Source organism: Armigeres subalbatus, chromosome 3, assembly GCF_024139115.2.
Source record: "Armigeres subalbatus isolate Guangzhou_Male chromosome 3, GZ_Asu_2, whole genome shotgun sequence".
NCBI classification, from domain to species: Eukaryota; Metazoa; Arthropoda; class Insecta; order Diptera; family Culicidae; genus Armigeres; species Armigeres subalbatus.
Window position 1 is genome coordinate 286,099,800 of NC_085141.1, and position 16,172 is coordinate 286,115,971.

Consider the following 16,172-nt stretch of genomic DNA (forward strand, 5'->3'; position numbering starts at 1 on the left):
GCCTCTCGTTAAGTAGATGTCATATCATCATTTCCTTCCCTTTCCTAGTAACGGAGAAGATGGGCGTGGCCGGCAATGATAGCTTTCATGTTTTATCATTTTGGACCCCCAATTGGATTTCCATTGAATCCCAAATGGAAATCCATAAGCAATTGGGGTAAGAAAAGTAAAGAATATACATGACAACTATCAGTATGCAATCTACGAAATACTCCGTTACAACGCAACGCAACGCAACGCAACGCAACTAGGCTCAAATTTGGCCTAAGCATTCTTTGCATATCAAAGAATATTGTGGCCAAATTTCATAAAATTTGGTAGACAATAACCCCCCTGCCAATAATAGAACAAAACCTGCCAAAGCCGTCTTTCCCCCTACCTTCTTCAAAAGAAGGCGCTTGCCCCGATTAAAGCAATGGTGGATGTGACTCCTTCTTTAAAAATAGACACTTAGGCGCTTGCCTGGATTAAGGAATGATGGATGTGACTCCTTCTTTTAAAGCAGGCGCTTCGCCGGATCAAGGCATTGGTGGATGTCATTCCTACTTTAAAAGTAGGCGCTTGTCCGGATTTACCCTTTCAGGACGGATGGGTCATATATGCCCAGCGCGCTGAGCAAATGTGACCCAGCCATCCTGAAAGGGTTAAGGCAATGGTTAATGTGATCCCTTCTTTGAAAATAGGCGTTTCCCAGGAATGAAGCAATGGTGGATATGATTAATTTTTTTAAAAAGAACAGCTTGCTCTGATTAAGTTGTTGTTATCCCATGCCCGTGTTTGAATATGGCAATTGTGGATATGATTCCTTCTTTAGAAGTAGACACAAGACTACAAGATATGACTTCTTTAATTAGGGCAAAGAGCTGTTTAGTATAGGGGCCCTCCTTAGCCGTGCGGTAAGACGTGCGGCTACAAAGCAAGACCATGCTGAGGATGGCTGGGTTCGATTCCCGGTGCCGGTCTAGGCAATTTTCGGATTGGAAATAGTCTCGACTTCCCTGGGCATAAAAGTATCATCGTGCTAGCCTCATGATATACGAATGCAAAAATGGTAACCTGGCTTAGAAACCTCGCAGTTAATAACTGTGGAAGTGCTTAATGAACACTAAGCTGTGAGGCGGCTATATCCCAGTGTGGGGATGTAATGCCAATAAGAAGAAGAAGAAGAAGCTGTCTAGTATGACTTAAAGTGATATTATACAATTGTAGATATGATTCAATCAAATGAAGTCTGCGTCTGGAATGAGGCGAAGAAATATGATATCCATTCGTAAACAGTTTATTTGGTACTAGACAAAAATGAACGTATTTTTTTTTTTTTTGATAAATAGTATCCATCTTTTTGAAAATTGTCTAATATGTTGAATAATCCTTTTTGTGAAAATTAATTATGTATACCTACCGAAAACCCTTTCATTAGTAAATAATGCAAAATCCCCGTTATGCAAAATTATCTTCTTTATATAATTCTTTTTCTATTCTTTAGCCATTAATAATAATCGGAATTTCCAGTTTTACTATTTCTGGGGAATGGTGCATTCTGGCAAATGGTCTTTTCTGGGAAATGGTCTATTCTGAAAAATGGCTTTCTGGCATATGGTCCATTCTGGCAAATGGGTTTCTGGCAAATGTCATACAATCATTGCTCTTTTAACAGCTTACGTTTCTTTACCGATGTTCCTCCTCGAGTTCACGTTTTCGAAGATCTTTCTGCTCCTTCAGCACTTAATCTTTCAGTCGAGTTTCTTCCTTCGCATGATCCAGTGTCTCTTCTAGTAGATGATCGAGTTCTGGAACCTCGAGTCAACGGAACCTTGTTGCTTCACGATGAAAAGGATTGATCGAGTGCCAGCCACAGTTGAGCTATGACGAGAGATCTCGTAGCGATAAACGCTAAGCTGCAATGCAGTAATGTTCTAGTAATTGATTGCCTATTTTGCACCATTCGTTTGTCCTGCCTCCAAAGGGACAAATTGATATAAAATTTCCCAAAAAGAATCCATGTGTCTCGATGGTGGGATTCGAATCTGTTCTACTCTCTATACTGCGATAGCTTTTAGTAGTTGCGTATGAGGAAAAGCCATCTGATTTCGAGTTTGTAAAAACGGTTGGTTTTTTTCCTTAATGTTAATGTCATCCGGTTCATCAAGGACTATGAATGTACATAGAGATAAAATGTATTTTGCCATAAGATTTTCAGCTTAAGAAAATCCAAAGAGAGATTAGCTAACTGAACAAGCAAAAAAATTGATATTCTCATTTTCGGTGTGCAAGAGGCGAACAAGTTTAGTTTTATGAACGAAGCGCTCTTTCATTAAAAGCTTTGATGTTTTGCATAATATGCTTCTGTTCGTCGAATAGTTCTAGTCATCGATTCCTAATCCAAAACACATACCACATACCTCGAATAAATGGTGCCGTGTTAATAGCAACTTACGGTTGTTAGCGATGATTGCATTAGATCACTGTCGCCAGCCAACGCCACACATCCCACCTTGTTCGCACAGTCAAACGCCGGCAGTGCCATGATGTATGCGTACAGAGCCACCAGGTAGTCATCCATTCAAAAGTGAGCCGTAATCGCATTTCCTGCCCTTTCGCAACACAAATCGGCTTCTCAAAGCAACGCGCGTCGGGGAACCGCAATTGTTGTTCAATTATACTGCCAACGCCGCCGAACCGCACTAATCCGTCGATAATTTTCTTCGATTCATATTCCTCCCGAAGGAAACTTGATACTCGGCCTAGAAAAGAAATATAAAACATAAAACCAATTTCCATGAAAAGCCTATAAAGTTCTTAGACAGGACTAAGCTTCCCGTTTTGTGGCACCTTTCTTGGATTCGGATTCAATTGGAACATGATGCGGTATCAAACTCCGTGAAATTGAATTCTAAGGTCGTGATGGCGGTGCATCGGGGCAGGGACCGGCACAAAAAAAAAGGAACAGGATGCCTACGTTAGTTCGAATAATAAGGATGGGAGAAGCCCTGCGAGGCCACGAAAAGCATGAGACAGCGAATGCGGCGTGGTACGCATCGCGGTCTGACGCATACTGCGTGTGAGGATATGCTCTGGGTCATGTTACCAATTATGTAACCTTAACCAAAGGAAACGTGAGAATTTACGATCTACATGAGATCGTCGTTGAACTTGATGTTCTCATTAAGTAATACAAAATAGAACAAAGTCCGAGCGTGTTCTCCATGGTCAGCTGCTTTATCCATAAGGACTGTCAATCATTTGAAAAGGATCATTTTCAATGCGCATTTGAGGATTCATCGATCATCTGAAGATTGCAGGTGGTTGATTTTTACTCTTTGAAGGATGTATAACCGAAGGATTACAGTGTAACTGACGTCCAAATTATCATTAAAACAGACAGAAGCATCGACCTTAGATTAAACTCGCTAGCAAAGGTTGTACACAATAGATACAAGAACTTATGCTGTCTTATCAGTGCTGACGTCGAAAGAGGCATCAACCGCTTAATAGGACCTTCTGAATGAAGAACAAATCGTTTTACAACATGAAGACACGAAAATAAATTAACTTAGTTAGCGTCGTTTTTGACATATCGAAAATCACACGACACGTTTTATAATGGTTTTAAGGCACACTTGTAGAGTGGAAAATGGTCTTCAAGAGCGTCATAAAACTAAGCGTATGCGATAATACACCTTTTCCTGGCGAAACGAAACGAAAGAAATTTAAAATGTCTATGTTGATTCGAAACGAAACGAAACAAAATATAGATTTATTTTCGAGACCACGAAACGATACGAAATTAAAAACTATTCAATTCGAAACTTTTCGAAACGAAACGAAATTTATAATTTTTTCCGCGGAATTTTTAATGAATTGCTTATGTACGCAATTTAAATTAAATTTTTGGAAGTCGAAAAAGGCCGTTACAAATGTTTAAATAAAATTATTTCCCACTGCTCGAGGGATTTTCGGTGGATAATAAAAAAATCAAAAAATTCCCTGGATTTATCAAAGATGTTTTGAAAATTTTCAAAATAATCCGAATTTTCAAATATTTGTATTTAAGGGTATGCGATAAGACACTTTTTCCTAACGAAACGAAACGAAACGAAATTTATAATGTCTATGTTGATTCGAAACGAAACGGAACGAAATATAAATTTACTTTCGAGACTTCGAAACGATACGAAATCAAGGTCCATTTAATTCAAAATTTTACGAAACGAAACGAAATTTAATTTTTTTTCCGCGGAATTTTTATTGAATTGATTTTACATTATGTACGCAATTCTGATTTCATTTTTTCAAAGTCAAATAACTGCTTTAGTTAAAGTAACAGAAGAAGTAGTCTGTGATAAATCGCCGTGTTCCCGTTTACCATTGGCGATAAGGCAATACCCCAGCATATTTCAAAGGAATTCATCGTGGAGTGTGTGCTCCCGAATTTGATCAATATTCTATCAATTCAGCTTTATATCAGTAAGTATAATAAATATAGGAATTGTGGGATTTTGGTTTTGTATTCTGATTCAAATTATGTTTAAAATCTTATTTCATTTGAGAATTATGTGAATATTCGGAAGCATACTTCATATTGACTTATCAGCGTGGTTTTATGGTATTGAGCTAACTAAAAACCAGAAAATAATGCGTAGATTTTATGTTTTATCTAGTTATATATCACAGATAAAGAATTGTTAATAGCATACATTTGCTCGCTAGCCGAATCCTCTGCACCTTTCTAAAATGCACGTATTTCAGATTATGTTTCAGAAATGTGATCGCAAAGGTTTTACGGCAGCGGTTTGCCAGGTATGAAGGAATATTTTTTCTCATACAAAAACTTGTAACAAAAGGATATCATTTCCTTCCAAATTCAACCTTTTTATAGGAAGCTCGGAGACCCATAGTGTAACATACAATCACCTCGACGAACCGAACTATTGTCTGTTTGTCCTTGTATATGTGTTTGTGCATATGAGGTATGCAAAAATTGTTGTCAAATTTTCATCCTCGACCGACTTTAATTGAGTGAAAGAAACAGCTGCTATGGACTGTATAAGCCGGTCACGCCCTTACGGTCAATTCAGGATTAGGAGGGGAAAATTATTTTGACACTCATCATTATAGGATACCAAGGAATGCTCTGCATCTCCGTGAGCGTCACGGGAAAGGCTTCTTTGGTTTGTTGAAAATGCAATTCATGCGAAGCCATCTTGGTAAGCGACTAAATATTTATTGTAAACGAAGTTATAACTCGAAGACGAAAACCGTATTTCAAATCAATCCAACGCAAAATCGGTGTCAGGCCATTTGGCCGAAGGTCATTAGGCCGAATGGTCATTAGGCCGAATGGTCATTAGGCCGAACGGTCATTAGGCCGAATTAGCAAAAAGAAGCAAAAATGGAAAAACGAGAAGTGCTGTCTTCTTTTTCCTTCTTCTTTCTTTTTTTTCGCTCTTCCTTCTTGCTCCTTCCTATTTCCTTCTTCTATGCTACTTATTTCTTCTCCCTTATTTCTTCTTCTTTCTGCATTCCCTTTCCTTCTTTCTTCCTTCATTCTTCTTCTTTCTTGGTTCTTCCTTCTTCCTTCTTTCTTCTTCCTCCTTCCTTCTTTCTTCTTTTTCTTCTTTTCTCAACGCTTCTTCTTTCTACTTTCTTCTTCTTGTTTCCTTCTTCTTTCTTCTTTCTCCTTTCTTATTTCTTCTTTCTTCTTTCTTCTTTCTTCCTTTTCTCCGTCTTTTTTTTATTCTTCTTCCTTTTTCTTTCTTCCTTCTTCCTTCTTCCCTTTTCCTTCTTCCTTCTTCATTTTCTTTTCTTCCTTCTCAACTATTCCTTCTTTCTTCTTCATTTTTCCTTCTTCGCTTTTTCCCCCTTTTAACTTCTTCTTTCTTCCTTCTTCGCTTTTTTCTCCCTTTTAACTTCTTCGTTCTTCCTTATTCTTTATTCCTTCTTCCTTCTTCTTTCTTTTTCTATCTTCGTCCTTCCACCTTTTTCCTTCTTCCTTCTTTCTTCCTTCTTCCTACTTCCAACTTCCTTCTTCCTTTTTTCCTTCTTCCTTCTTCCTTCTTTCATTTTCCTTCTTCCTTCTTCCTTTTTCCTTCTTCTTTCTTCCTTCTTCTATCTTCCTTCTTCCTTCTCTCTTCATCTTTTTTCCGTCTTCCTTCTTCTCTTCTTCCTTCTCCCTTCTTCCTTTTTCCTTCTTTGTTCTTCCTTCTTCCTTCTTCCTTCTTCCTTCTTCCTTCTTCCTTCTTCCTTCTTCCTTCCTTCTTTCTTCTTCCTTCTTCCTTCTTCCTTCATTCTTCTTCCTTCTTCCTTTTTCCTTCTTCCATCTTCCTTCTTCCTTCTTTCTTCTTCCTTCTTCCTTCTCCCTTCTTTCTTCTTTTGTCTTCCTTTCTCCTTCTTCCTTCTTCCTTCTTCTTTCTTCTTACTTTCTTCTTCCTTCTTCCTTTTTTCTTCTTCCTTCTTCCTTCTTCCATCTTCCTTCTTCCTTTTTCCTTTTTCCTTTTTCATTCTTCCTTCTTCCTTCATTCATCTTCCTACTTTATTCTTTCTTCCTTTCTCCTCCTTCCTCCTTCTTCCTTCTTCCTTCTTCCTTTTTTCTTCTTCCTTCTTCCTTCTTCCTTCTTCCATCTTCCTTCTCCCTTCTTCCTTTTTCCTTCTTCCTTCTTCCTTCATTCATCTTCCTAATATCTTTTTCCGTCCTTCTTGTTTCTTCCTCCTTCCTTCTTTCTTTCTCCTTCTTCCTTCTTGCTTTTTCTTCTTCTCTCTTTCCACCTTCTTTCACCTCTCTTTTTCTGTCTTCTTCCTTCTTCCTTCTTCTTTCTTCTTTCTTTTTCCCATCTTCCTTCTTTCTTGTTCTTTCTTTCTTCTTCCATCTTCCTTTTTCCTTCTTCCTTCCTTCCTACTTCATCACTTCGCACAACTCATTTCTCCCTCCCCAGTTCTCATTCGGCCTAATGGCCATTCGGCCTAACGACCGTTCGGCCTAATGGCCTTCGGCCTAATGACCCAGCATCCGCTTAAACCTAGTTTGAGACATAAGAGGTGAAGAAGTCGGCCTTTAATAAGAAAGAGGCGCTATAAAAATACTTCACAAGGTCCTCAGGAATTCACGCCACGTCTATGCCTTTTTGACAAAGTTGTACTGATCTGATTCATATCTGATTACATTTACACCCTGAGCCTGACGTCTTAAATATTGAGTCGAATCACTTTTGAAAAAAAAAATAGGATAGAATATATATTTTCCGTTTTCTGTTGGACATTTCTAACAAAACACTGAAGACGTTTTGTGTTAATAGAAAACATTGTATATCATTAGGTTTAGAAAACAGCTTTATGATTTTGGTCAGCGGCGCAGCCAAAATTTTTGATAATACACGACCGTACGAGACAGTACGGTTTAAGTCTAAATTTGTTTCGAAATTCCGCGGAATTCCGTTAAATTTCGTTAAAAGCTAGTTTTTTCTAGCGAAATTTTTTAAATTTTACGAAACGAAACGAAATCAAGAAATCAGATTTCGCCATGCTCAAATTCCGTGAAATTCCGCGGAATTTCGTTTCGAACCACCTGAAACGAAATTTTTCGAAATACCGCATATGCTTATTTGTATTGGCCCAACTGTTATACAACAGATAGAGTTTTAGTAACAGAAGAAGCAGGATATAGAAGCGGTTTCAAAGGAATTAATTGTGAAGCATATGCCCCCGAATAAGTTTATATCAGTTTGAAATTCTTCAGACCGCATCGTGCTTTCGTGCTGTGCGGTTCTTTCTCTCTTTGCGGAAGGAAGTTTTTAATACTACCCGAAGCTATTTTAATTTCAACGGTGCTTCTTAGCGCTATTTGTACCCACTGATCCCGTTACGATCTTTGCAAGGACCCGTGCCTTCGTTTTACGTTGGACCCGTTTGCGGAAGTAAAATTCCGGCAAGCGGTGGTAATCCTGCAGGGACACCGTTCTGGGAAAAAACGTCTCCACGCTCAGCAATGAGTATTAACAAAAACAAGAGGAAGGGGAAGTCTCTGAATTCTCCACTTCCTTCAAAGAAACAAGGTTTCAAGACCGTCCTGCCCAAGCGCGGAAAAAATAGAAGGAAGCTGGAGAATTCAGATATTCCTTCTAACTCTAATATCGGAAATAATTCTTCTCCAATCGAACTGAGCAATCAGTTCGATTTGATTAATGATGAATTGAGCAAATCGAATCTACCTCTAGCCCAGGTGATTCGATTCATGCGAAAAAAGCAAAGGATTCCGCCAATTGTGGTATCTGTTGCCGAGTTTTCTGGCTTCCGGAATGAGATTTTGAGTAACCTTCAGAGGATCAAGGTTTCATTTCAGATTGCTAGGAAGGGTGACTGCCGCGTTTTGCCGGGATCCTTTGACGATCGCAAACGTCTTCTTCACTATTTAACTGAGAAGCGCCATAAATTCTTCACATACGACGACAAAACTGAGCGATTGTTCAAAGTCGTCTTGAAAGGTCTCCCCAGTGATGACAAATCACTGGATGAGATTAAAATTGAAATTTCTCAATTACTTGGATTTTCACCAGTCCAAGTAATTAAGATGAAAAAGAAATCCCATTCTGGAACTTCCCAGAGGGGCATTTCTCAAGAATTTTATTTAGTTCATTTTAACAAAAGTGAACTAAATAATATGAAAAGTTTGGAAAAGGCCTGTATTATGTCTCATGTCCGTGTTACATGGGAACATTTCCGCAGGCCTGGGGAAACTTCCAAAACCCTACCCAGTGCCGTAAGTGCCAAAAGTGGGGTCATGGAACCAAACATTGTCACATGGATGCTAAATGCATGATTTGTGGTGGAACCTCTCACGCCAAGGACGCATGTCCTGTGAGAGAAGATTCCAATAAATTTAAGTGCGCAAACTGTGGGGGCAATCATAAATCCAATTTCTGGGAATGCCCTTCACGCAAAAGTTTTGAATTCCGTGCAAAATTGATGACGGGAAATTCCAATCGGATCCCAGATTCGACGGGTAGAAATTTTTCAAACGCTCAAATTTCGAAACCGGTTACCGGTCGAGCAATTCATACCCACCACAATTCACAAACAAATTTTGCTGCTCGTCAACGGGTAGCAAGCACTTCAGTAAATTCCAATTTTTCGAATGTACCTACGTATGCAAACATCGCTGCTGGTAGACAAAATTTCTCTTCTCAAAATGAGGTTTATACCCATGTCCCAACGGAAAATAATGGTCATGTTGCCGATTCAGGTAGCATGAGTGCTTCCTGATTTTGATTTTTAACTGAACAATTGCATCACATGATTGATGCAATGTTCAAAGCAAATACCATTCCTGAAGCTGTTCAGGTTGGTATAAAGTACACACAAAAATTGTTATCGGACTCCGTTTCAATGGATCCAAATAATTGTGTGAAAGTTCTAAATTGAATTGCCTGCTCTCTAAAGGGTAAGGAAGATGAATTATTCAACTTCCTTTCAGTTCATAATGTGCATATTGCCATTATAACTGAAACGTATTTAAAACCAGGACTCTCCATTAAAAGAGATCCAAACTATTTTATCTACAGAAATGATCGTCTTGACAGCGCCTGTGGTGGGGTCGCCATTGTCATTAATAGACGTATCAAACATAAATTATTTTCTTCGTTTGAAACCAAAGTTTTTGAAACCTTGGGAGTTTCTGTTGAAACAAATTTTGGACAATTTTCCTTCATTGCAGCCTACTTGCCTTTTCAATGCAATGGGCAGCAAAAGAATTTGTTGAAAGCTGATCTTCAAATTCTGACTCGCAACAAATCAAAATTCTTCGTAATTGGTGACTTCAATGCCAAACACCGTTCATGGAATAATGCTCAAAGCAATTCCAATGGTAAAATTTTATTTGAAGATTGTTCTGCGGGATATTATACTATTCAATATCCCAATGGCCCTACTTGCTTTTCTTCCAGTCGAAATCCTTCTACAATTGATTTAGTTTTAACGGATTCAAGTCAGCTGTGTGGCCAATTGGTAACTCATGCTGACTTTGACTCTGATCACCTTCCTGTGACATTTGAAATCTCACAAGAAGTTATTTATAATCCAATCAGCTCTACTTTTAATTATCATAGAGCTGATTGGGATTTATATAGAAACGTATATCGATAGGAATTTTGATGTTGATATTCCTCTCGATACCAAAAGTGATATTGATAATGCTCTCGTATCTTTGACAAATTTAATTGTCGAAGCCAGAGGCATTGCAATTCCGAAATGTGAAGTTAAATTCAACTCCATTATTATTGACGACGATCTTCAGCTACTGATCCGTCTTAAAAATGTGAGAAGAAGGCAATACTAAAGAACTCGCGATCCCGCGTTGAAAGTTATTTATGGCGAGATTTGCAAATGAAATTAAAAACGTTTCGCTATTCTGAGAAATACCAACTTTGAGAATAATGTCTCGAAGTTGGATCCCAGTTCGAAACCCTTTTGAAATTAACAAAATTCTTAAAAACCTCAAAAGCCAATTCCAGCGCTTAAAGAGGGAAATAAAATTTTATTAACAAATGGCGAAAAGGCTCAAAACTTGCTCAGCAGTTCGAGAGTGCCCATAATTTTAGTCTAGGTCTCACTAGTCCAATTGAGGATCAGGTTACACGGAGCTTCGAAGACATCCTCAATCAAGAGAATGTTTTTGACCCTTCGTTGGGAACCAATTTGGATGAAATGAGATCTATTACTAGAAAATTTAAAAATATGAAAGCACCGGGCGATGATGGTATTTTCTACATACTTATCAAAAACTTCCTGAGAGCTCTTTATCCTTTTTGGTTAATTTATTTAACAAATGTTTTCAATTGGCATACTTCCCAGATAAATGGAAAAACGCCAAAGTTGTTCCAATTTTGAAGCCGGACAAAAATCCAACTGAGGCTTCTAGTTATCGCCCAATCAGTTTGCTTTCTTCAATAAGCAAACTGTTTGAAAAGATTATTTTAAATAGAATGATGGTTCATATTAATGACAATTCTATTTTTGCTGATGAGCAATTTGGTTTTCGCCATGGGCATTCAACCACTCATCAGTTATTAAGAGTTACGAACTTAATTCGGCTCAACAAATCTGAAGGATATTCGACTGGAGTTGCTCTTCTTGATATAGAGAAAGCATTTGACGGTGTTTGGCATGAAGGTTTGATTGTAAAATTGATGAATTTTAATTTTCCTCTGTACATCATTAAACTGATCCAAAATTATTTATCAGATCGCTCGCTGCAGGTAAACTATCAGAATACTAAATCTGATAGATTACCTGTAAGGGCTGGTGTCCCCAAGGCAGCATACTGGGGCCCATATTGTATAACATTTTTACTTCTGACTTACCTGATTTACCACCAGGGTGTCAAAAATCTTTGTTTGCAGATGACACGGGCCTTTCAGCCAAAGGGCGAAGCCTTCGTGTCATTTGTAGTAGATTGCAAAAAAGTTATATTTTCTCCACTTACTTGCAAAAATGGAAAATTTCCCCGAATGCTTCCAAAACTCAGCTTATAATTTTCCCACATAAGCCGAGAGCTTCTTATTTGAAACCTTCTAGCAGACATATTGTCACTATGAATGGGGTTCCAATTAATTGGTCTAGCGAAGCTAAATATTTAGGACTTCTGCTAGATCAAAAATTAACTTTTAAAAATCACATTGAAGGCCTTCAAGCCAAATGTAACAAATATATTAAGTGTCTATATCCACTTATAAACAGAAAATCAAAACTTTGTCTTAAGAACAAACTTTTGATTTACAAACAAATTTTTAGACCTGCCATGTTGTATACTGTGCCAATATGGGCTAGTTGCTGCAATACCAGAAAGAAGGCACTCCAGAGGATTCAAAATAAAATTTTGAAAATGATTCTGAAGTTGCCTCCGTGGTATAGTACCAATGAACTTCATAGAATTTCTAATATTGAGACATTGCAACAAATGTCCAACAAAATAATTTCAATTTTAGATAAAAATCGTTGCAATCTTCTATTGCAACGATTAACTCCTTACCCTTAGTATAAAATAGGTTAAGTTTAGTTTAAGTTGAAACATTGTAATTCCTACATGGTTCAATTGAACCAGAGGAAAAATTCTAACTGCCAGAGGCAATTGAAATGTATTAATAATAACTAAAAGCGTAACATAGCAAATAAGGATGATAGTGTTAAGGAACGGAACACCTAGTCTAAGAGATGAATGCATGTATTAGATAATTAGCAAATAAAATTAGTTAAAAAAAAAAAAAAAAAAAAAAAAAATAAAAAAAAAAAAAAAAAAAAAAGTTTGAAATTCTTCTCATGATAAGCACTTTTCTTTTAAATTATCGTTTATTTGGAAGGCTCATTTGCCGTGAAGCGTTTTTGAGCCGACATCATGTTTTAATACAATTTTCAATGATTCTTATACAATAATGTTAGTTTTGGGAAACCGAAAGACTCGCGGTTTGGTCGAGGTTAGGGAATACAATAATACAGTAGGAAAGGAAGGAAATTTAGGGTGCTTAGGTATTTACGATGCTAATGTTCACAATGTTTATATTCTCGGCGATGAATAACATCTGTAACATGTGATGAGCACTTAACGGATATAATTTTGTTAAAATTCTTATTTCACCTTAACATTAATTGATAATGTTGAAGCATGCTCCATATCGTCCTACAGATAAGCAAAATGCAATACTGGGAATACCACAAACACTCATTCAAAAAATACAGATTTGTGTAGTGGTTTTTTGTTTCCCCTTAAGTGCAAGAAACAGCTGCTATGGACAGTACTTTGGCAAATTCCATACAAAGATCTAGAAATACCTACGACTCTGCAATGTTACATACATATTTTGCAAATAGTCAAACAATATGACAAAATTTCAAACCTGCAGAACTGTATGTATATTTAGTTGATTTGCTGAATATTGTCTGTTGTATTACAGATAACACATACTTTCTATGAGATTCAAATTGTAGTTTGAATGTGAAATGTTTTATTTATTTATTTCACTTTGTCTTCAGCTATGACTGTACAGACTGATTAAAATTTACATATCTAGTTGTCCTAATAACAAACATTTAAAATAAACTCTACTCCCATTGAAATCAAAGCCTTCAACATCGTTCAGAAGCGCAACACATCTCTCAAGCGGATTGTTTTGTCCGAAGGTTGTACGATGGCGTGCAGTCCAAAAGAGCAAACACTGGCGGGAGCGACGAGCAGGAACAAGAATATTCACCTGCTGTGGAAGATCCGGACAGTCTATTCGGTTGCTGATTATGTCAAAGGCGAACATTGTTTGCAGAAATATGCGTCGTTTTCGTAGAGACTCCAATCGTATTAGCAGGAGCCGGTTTTCGTACGGGGGCAACCTTATTAGATTGTTCCACGGTAGTCGTCGTAAAGCAGAACGGAGGAAGCAACGTTGAACTCTTTCAATTCTAGTGATGTGAGTTTCTTGGTATGATGCCCAGACTTGCACACCATATTCTAGAATACTTCGAACAAGTACCTTCAGCGCGTATACGTCACGAAACTCGGATGTGGAACACCGGAAGGTGTGGCGAAGTGATTTGACTCAGTGGACATAAGTTTCACGTAAGCAGATCTTCCAAATAAATAGGAGCGCAACCAGTTGAGAAGCCATGCTGGAAACCCTAACCGTTCGAGCTTTCTTATAGTTAAATCGTGAGCCACTTTGTCAAAAGCTTTGGAGAAATCCACGTAAACACTGTCGACCTGGCAACGTTTGTCCAAGCAGGAGTTGAACGTGCTAGTATACACCATTAAGTTAGTTGTGGTCGAACGGTTTTTTACAAATCCGTGTTGGTATTGCGAAATTATAGGTTGCACATTTAGTTTTTCTTAGGGCCTTCTTCATGTTCTCTTAACTCTTGAACGGTGCTCATTCATACGCTTAAACCTGGCTTAATGCCTAAGTGGAGGTGAACTTCTTTGAAAACTTCAAGTGATTTTTTAGAATTTTTAAGGGGATTTGTGTCGAACTTCAACGGATTTTTTTCGGAATTTGCAAAATAAGCATTTTGAAATATCCAAGAAAAAGTCTTTGGAATTTCCAAAAGACATTGTTTGTAACATGTAAGGGTAATTTCCGTGAGAAACCCTTCACAGTTATCACTGGAGATTTTATGGAAAGTCTTCGGGATTATTTTTAATTTCGGAAATTCTTCGGAATTTTCGCGACGAATTTTTCGAATTTCTTTCATAAATTTCACGGCAATTTCTTCGGGAGTTCTAATGAAAATCCTTTGGATTATACGATGGGAAATCAACGGAATTTTCAAAGAAATTGTTCAAAATTTGCACGAGAAATTATTTGAATTTCACACTTTTTGAATTTTCACAATTTGAACTATGATAATACTTCAAATCAGTTTAGAAATTCCGCGGAATTCCGTTAAATTTCATTAAAGGCTTTTTTTTTATGGCAAAATTTATGTAAATTAACGAAACGAAACGAAAACAAAAAATCAGATTTTGCCATGCTCAAATTCCGCGAATTTCCGCGAAATTTCGTTTCGAACTACTCAAATCACTCGCAAATCACTGGCAAATAGCTTACACAACCTCACTTGATCAGTACAGTTGCTAATGAAGAATGTGTACAGCCGCCAGATATTCTAAATACTCACGCTCCTCTAATGTGAACGTGTACTATACACATGTGGAAATGTTGGCTTGAGAAATGGATTGCGAGTGATTTGACTATGCGTCCAATTAGGGAATTTCGTTGCGAAGGCCGACGGAGGTCCTTCGTAGCTTAGTTGGTTAAAGCACCAGTCTAGCGTACTGTAGGGTCATGGCTTCGTGTCCCATCGAAGGGAAATTGGTTACCACCAATACATTTTCCAAATCAATATCTTCAACATAATGTACATATTCACATATGACACGGTGTGTCTATGGGGAAACATTATTTTTTTTAAAATCAGTATCTCTGTATATGCTCTCCTCTTTCATATAGTGGGTAAACTAAAATATTCTATCGGGGGATCTAGAACAATGTTTATTTTTTTCACTATTTTTGGTGCAAACTCCATAGAAATCTCAAATGATAGCCGATTTAACCCGCCCAAAAATGTATGAAAAAATGACCCCCGATAGAACATTTTAAAAATGCACCTACGTTAAAGAGGAAAACCTATACTTTCGTGTAGTGAGTGTTTTAGAGATACTGATTTTTTGAAAATATGCCTCTTCGGACAAACACACCGTGATGAGTTTTAACAACACTGTAAATTAATGTCCAAGTCGGGTGGTTTAATCCCCGGAAATAGGCAATTACCTAACTTTGATTGAACGAAAAAAAAAGTAACAGAATCAAAATCAATTAAAAAACAACGAAGATACTGAAGAAACATGAATGCAGTTCCTGGTTGATAACACCCGTAGACAATTAATGTTAAACCAGCAATGTTTGATATTCCTCTTGGCTTGAACATCTTTAATTTTCAAAACAATCTTGCGTCTTGTATTTGGAAGCCGTGTTCCAATTTTTTTCAAAAATATTTCACCAAGGGTCACTAGAGGCTCCAAATCTCCGTTAATGTTGGGTTTCATCTTGAAGCGTAACCCAGTGTTATCACTGGCTGTACATCAGTTGCACTTTCTGTAGAATCAACCTTACTTTGCAATACTCAACTTCCTATGATAAAATATCCATCATGTGATTTCAAATAATTGAATTTCAATTGGTAGCTTCTGTAACAGGTCAACAATTCCAATCTAACGAATTTACAACTTCCTCTCCGAGCATTGCACGCCGTACCCAAAGTCTCATTTTACGTTTATGTTTTATTATCCATTCAAAACTAGATTTACGCTTCGACGTGTTCTGCTCAAACCGAAGCATGCAGTTGAATGAATTCAGATAATGGTTCTCAGTACATTTGTTTTGCTGCATGCCGGAAGTTGATCCAATAAATTTTCCCTTTCTGTTGGCTGACGATAGTTTTAAGCGTGGCTATCGACCAGTAAAATTGATTTAATATAAAACATCCAAACTATGGGCACTCCGAACTTTAGTTGCGTTTTCGTTTATATTTTATGGAAAATTCCTGTAATGCATTTGCACAGTATCAGCGCATCCAGGAAATCGGAACTGCGTTGAAACATTTATTGGGACATCGAAGCACCGCAGACAGCGTGAACAAGT